The following is a 5851-nucleotide window of genomic DNA, read 5'->3' on the forward strand; positions in this document are numbered from 1 at the left end:
TTTGAGGAGTTTGGGCTTTTAAGTACTAACTGCTTGGTGCCCTGCAATAAACACTGAACTTTCCTTTGCCACAACCCAGTGTCAGTTGATTGACTTCACTGTATGTGGGGCAAGCTGATCCAAGTTTGGTTCAGTAACAGAGGCAGGTGAGTTTGCTTTGTCAAGGTGAGTCAGGGGTGAGGGGTGGGCTGAGTCTTGGGTGTTATGAAAGAGGAAGATAGTGCAAGAGGGACAGATGTGTTTGGACCATGAGCAAGCCTCAGAGACCAAGTGTGCGCAGTTGGGCTTCCTGGAAATGAAGAGTCCCTTCAGTCCATCCTCCCCATCTCTCTAACCCATCCAGTTAAGCTTCGCCTCTCAGTCCCCAGCAGGACGGTTTCCAGGAACTTCACTGGACTGCAGAAAGCCGCTCCGTCCAAGAACCAACACTAGAGGTCGCCGTTCTCCAACATCTAGCAAGTCGCCTAGAGGGAGACGCTCCATCTTCTGCTTAAATTGCAAGTTGGAGGGCGGACCCGCATCCCAGGTGGGAAGGCGCTGCTGGGGCCAGAGTTCAGAGGAGGAGACTGAGCCGCAAGCTCTGAGCAGAGGCAGCGCTAGGTTGGGCGGTGAGGTGTGACTGTAGGAGGAAAAGGACCCATCTTCATAGTCCTTTCTCCAGTCCCAGCCGTTCCCTGGTGGGGAGGATGCTGTGCTTTGTGGGGAGTCCAAAGCCTTGGGATCTGAGGACTTGCCTGGACGCAGGGCTGGGAAAGACCAAATACAGGTAGAAGTACTTTCCACAAGAGACAAAAACGTTCTGAAGCAACAAAAGCCTATGCAGTCTAGAGAGAGCCTGAGATAGTGTATGTGCAAATTGTTAAGTGCTACACACACCCTTTTTAATGGGCTTGTTATTCTCTGCAGATGTGGACACCATGTAAGGGAGGCCCAGGTGTCCCATGAAGGCTGTCTTGGGCCAGGGCTCACAGGAAAGCCCCCAGCCTGGCTTGCAGGTGGTTCTCTCCTGCTGTGTTCTTCTCGCCCAAGGTTTTCTCGCAGAGCCCTGGTTTTCTGTGTAAAGGGGAAGGACGGTTTCTAAATGACAATTCTATAATCTTTAGTTTTCTGGTCACAACCATTCTCAGCTGGAAGTCACAAGGGCTTGCTCTGTGAGCAAGTCGGTGTTACCTAGTCCAAGCTTGCTCTGCTTGCCACACGACAGGCCAATAAATCAAGAGACAAGCGCTGAGGCAAGGAATATGACTTTATTCAGAAAGTCAGCCGATGGCAGACTAATGTCTCAAAATAACCATCTTGTTGGGATACCAGGTTCTTTCATAGAACCAGAGAGAGGGCGGTGAGGAACTGAAGTCAAAAGGCAGAATAGAAACAGAGAAGCAGTAAGGTAAAAAGGGCTATTAGTCTTGCAAAACAACTCTGGGAGGGGATGTGTTAATCTCTTCTTTCTCCTTTCTTTTTTTTTTTAAATTTTATTTTATTTTTAAACTTTACATAATTGTATTAGTTTTGCCAAACATCAAAATGAATCCATCACAGGTATACATGTGCTCTCCCTCCTGAACCCTCCTCCCTCCTCCCTCCTCCCTCCCCATACCATCCCTCTGGGTCCTCTCCTTTCTTGCAGCCATTCACAGGTGGGCAGGGTCAGATTATCTCTTTATGAGCTGAACAAAAGACACTTTAGTTTAACAGTCAGGCAGAGGGGCAGAGTCCTTTGAGGCAGACTATTGAGAGTCCCTTGGACTGCGAGGAGATCCAACCAGTCAATCCTAAAGGAAATCAGTCCTGAATATTGCTGAAACTCCAATACGTTGGCCTCCTGACGCGAAGAACTAACTCATTGGAAAAGACCCTGATGCTGGAGAAGATTGAAGGTGGGAGGAGAAGGGGATGACAGAGGATGAGATGGTTGGATGGCATCACCGACTCGATGGACCTGAGTTTGAACAAGTTCTGGGAGTTGGTGATAGAGAAGCCTGGTGTGCTGGAGTCCATGGAGTCGCAAAGAGTTGGACACGACTGAGTGACTGAACTGAACTGATTATGTATGATTATAATAACAACAGCAACAAAAAGCAAGCCAAAGAAACAGTTTCAACATGGAGTCAGAATTGATTCTTCTCTACAACATGGGAACCCTGAGGCTCAGGGAGGTTAAATACCTTGCTGGAACCAGACTAGAAGCCTCGCCTACTCACTCTTAGGCAGCACTCCCACATTGCCCCAGCTGCCTCCTCTCACCAGAGGGCTATTCACCTCCTCAGAGAAGACCCAGAGCTGAAAAGAAAACTCTGCCTGGGCCAAAAAGCTCTAAACTTGGCAAGAGCCTCAAAACAACAAGAAAAGGAAAAGGAACAGAAGCAAGCATACCTCTGGGCCCTGTGAGCAGTCCCTCAGTCCCTAAGTGCTGAGTCATGTCCAACTCTGTGTGACCCCATGGACTGTAGCCCACTAGGCTCCTCAGTCCATGGGATTCTCCAGGCAAGAATACTGGAGTGGGTTGCCCTGCCCTTCTCCAGGGGATCTTCCTGACCCAGGGATTGAACCCATGTCTCTTAAGTCTCCTGCATTGGCAGGCAGGTTCTTTACCACTAGCACCACCTGGGAAGCCCGTCCCTGAGTCAGGGCCAAACCAATATCCATCTGCCCTCTGACTTGGGCCTATGGGATGGACAAAGAGGTCAGCTGCCTGCCACTCTAGCACCCCCAAACTTCTCTTCATCCAGACAGTATGGCAGAGCTCAACTGGGGTGATTATGCACCACCAGTGCTCCTGTGTCCCAAGTGAAATGTAGCCATCTGTGTCTTAGCTGGAGAACAAATAGGAGATGGTTCCACGTAAAGCCCAAAGGAGCCTGGCAGGTCCACACACTTGGCACACAGTGGCTCCTCCTCCTCCCACTGCAAGGAATAGTGCAATCCACTGCCCATCTGTAAAGTGACCCAGAGGTCCTCCCTTGACAAACCATCCAAGCCAAGCATCCTCAGGGGCTATGAGTCATGCTGGTTTGTGGCACAGTGAAGGTCTCTGTAATGGCAGAACCAGTGTTTAATGCAGATATGAATTTACTCGCCCTGCTGAGCACTAGCTCTTTCTACAGCTAGAGTGTGAGCATCCTGCGGACAGGAACCATGACAATCCACTTAAGGCAGATGCTGGGTGCTTTAGGGAGTACTCTTCCAATCCAGGGCTTCCCAGGTGGTAAAGAACCTGCCTGCCAATGCAGGAGACACAAGAGACCAAGAGACACGGGTTCAATCTCTGGGTTGGGAAGATCCCCTGGAGAAGTGCATGGCAACCCACTCCAGTATTCTTGCCTGGAGAATCGCATGGACAGAGGAGCCTGGTGGGCTACAGTCCATGGGGCTGCAAAGAGTTGGACACGACTAAAGCAGCTTAGCACACAACACATAGCACATACACTCCCAATCCAACCATTTCTTCACCTCACCACTGAACTGAATTAAGCTACTTCTCTTGGGAGAAATTGTTATTCTGGGACACAGAGAGGATCCTTGGATGTAACAAGTCAACATTTTGAAACACTATAATCATCAAAAGGCATCTGTTTATTATTTTAAAATAACTCCTAAAGAAAAGACCCTTCACCAGCGGTTCTGAGTGTCTACCAAGAGCACAGGTTGTCATATTTCTTCTTTGTTTCTTTATCAAGAACCTACATTTTTTTCCCCTAAGAGAGTGCCTTTCTCAATGTGCTTTACCACCCGTGAGAAACTGGATTGTGCAAGTAGGGAGGTCAGGGTGAGAACAGGCTGTTATTACACTCTTCTTAACCTTGAAAATCATCTTTTAACTATCAGGGAATGAGACAAAATATCCCTGAGATTTTTATGTGTTTTCCTTGCTGGTAGATTTCTTCTATTGCCAAAATGTCCCCAGGCCCCAACCTATGGCTACAAAGAAGTTCGTGTTAATATAAGTCATATTTTAATTTTCTGTCACCCACACCCACATGATTGAGGATCTCGGCCCACCCCGCCAGCATCTCCCACTGCCCCACTCATTTCTGGGCATCCCCCAAGTGGTAGCCTGCTCAAGGTCAGCTCCCTCATGCACTACACTCCAGCCACCACCATTCACACTTCCCAGGATTTCATGGCTTTCTGGTTTCATCACTGAACAAGACAGATCCCAGAAAGGACTCATGAGGCATAACTACTCTGCTAAATTGCATCAAAATAGGCTATGGTTTTTCTAGTGGTCATGTATGGATGTGAGAGTTGGACTATAAAGAAAGCTGAGCACTGAAGAATTGATGCATTTGAACTGTGGTGTTGGAGAAGACTCTTGAGAGTCCCTTGGACTGCAAGGAGATCCAACCAATCTATCCTAAAGGAAATCAGTCCTGAATATTCATTGGAAGGAGTGATGCTGAAGCTGAAACTCTAATACTTCAATACTGATTGAATCTTCAATACTGATTGAATCTTCAATACTGGTTGAATCTCCTTGAGAGTCCCTTGGACTGCAAGGAGATTCAACCAGTCCATCCTAAAGGAGATCAGTCCTGGGTGTTCATTGGAAGGACTGATGCTGAAGCTGAAACTCCAATACTTTGGCCACCTGATGCGAAGAGCTGACTCATTGGAAAAGACCCTGATGCTGGGAAAGATTGAGGGCAAGAGGAGAATGGGATGACAGAGGATGAGATGGTTGGATGGCATCACCGACTCAATGGACATGGATTTGGGTGGACTCTGGGAGTTGGTGATGGACAGGGAGGCCTGGCGTGCTGCGGTTCACGGGGTCACAAAGAGTGGGACACGACTGAGTGACTGAACTGAACTGAAGGCATAACCCTCCCAAATGACCTCTTTCTCAGGACTATGCCTAGAAAAAAAGTTTCACAATTTAACTGCATAATCTTAACTGAGTAAGACTATATGTGGGGAACCCAGAAAATGAGTAAAATTTGGAGAAGATAGAATCTAAGGTACATTTTCTTCTTTTGCTTTTTATTACAATTGATTATTTTCTTCCAAGATCTGTTAATGTGAGAATTATTTGATGATGAAATGATTAATTCAAGTAAGTGATTCTATGCATAGTATCAGCGTGATAACCAGCCCTCAAGTCCTTGAAACTTTCTTCCCTGGAAACAGGGTTCTCTATCCTTGTCCCAGGCCACTTTCAATCTCTGTAAACCATTTAACCTAGACTTACAACCTGCTCGTTGCTGCTTTTCAAAACTCTCATTCCAGCCACAGTTATTATTTTTAAAAGATGTTTATAAAGTTGAAGTTAACGGCAATTATGCTTGTAGAGAAGACTTAGCTTTTGTGCAGTTCCTGGTGTGTGGGGGGTGGGTACTGGAGGGGGATACACCTCTCTCTCCCTGTTTCCACCTCTTGCCTGCTTGAAATAGGATTTGCATCTCTGTGGGTGGGTTGTGGTTAGTGCAAACCTAATCATTTCTCCCCTAGCCTCAGAAATCTTTATGTTTTGTCATGAACCTTTGCAAGAAGTTTCCTCACTGACAATTGTTTCTCTTCCCTAAACAGTGGGAAGTGTTGTCACCCCACCTGCCAGTGCCTGAGTCTCCCTGCTTTAGATGCAAGAGGCTCCCCAGTGTGTGTCTGTTCTTAGTTCTCAGACTGATCAGACTGCTATCCCAAGGGAACTGATAGAGCCTTGGGGTTGGTGTTACATGTGCTTAGAAGAAACACAGAGGGAAAGCTGCATGCCCTCCCCACCGCCTCGCCCCACTAGACATGGGCTCAGTCTCTCAGTTCTGCCACGTGGTGGCACCATACTCCCCAGAGAGCACTGATAAATCAGAGCCCAGAGGATGGGGAAAGGGGTGGGTTGGATGCTGGAGGACTTGGC

This window comes from Bos indicus, chromosome 1, assembly GCF_029378745.1.
Source record: "Bos indicus isolate NIAB-ARS_2022 breed Sahiwal x Tharparkar chromosome 1, NIAB-ARS_B.indTharparkar_mat_pri_1.0, whole genome shotgun sequence".
In the NCBI taxonomy this organism is placed as follows: domain Eukaryota; kingdom Metazoa; phylum Chordata; class Mammalia; order Artiodactyla; family Bovidae; genus Bos; species Bos indicus.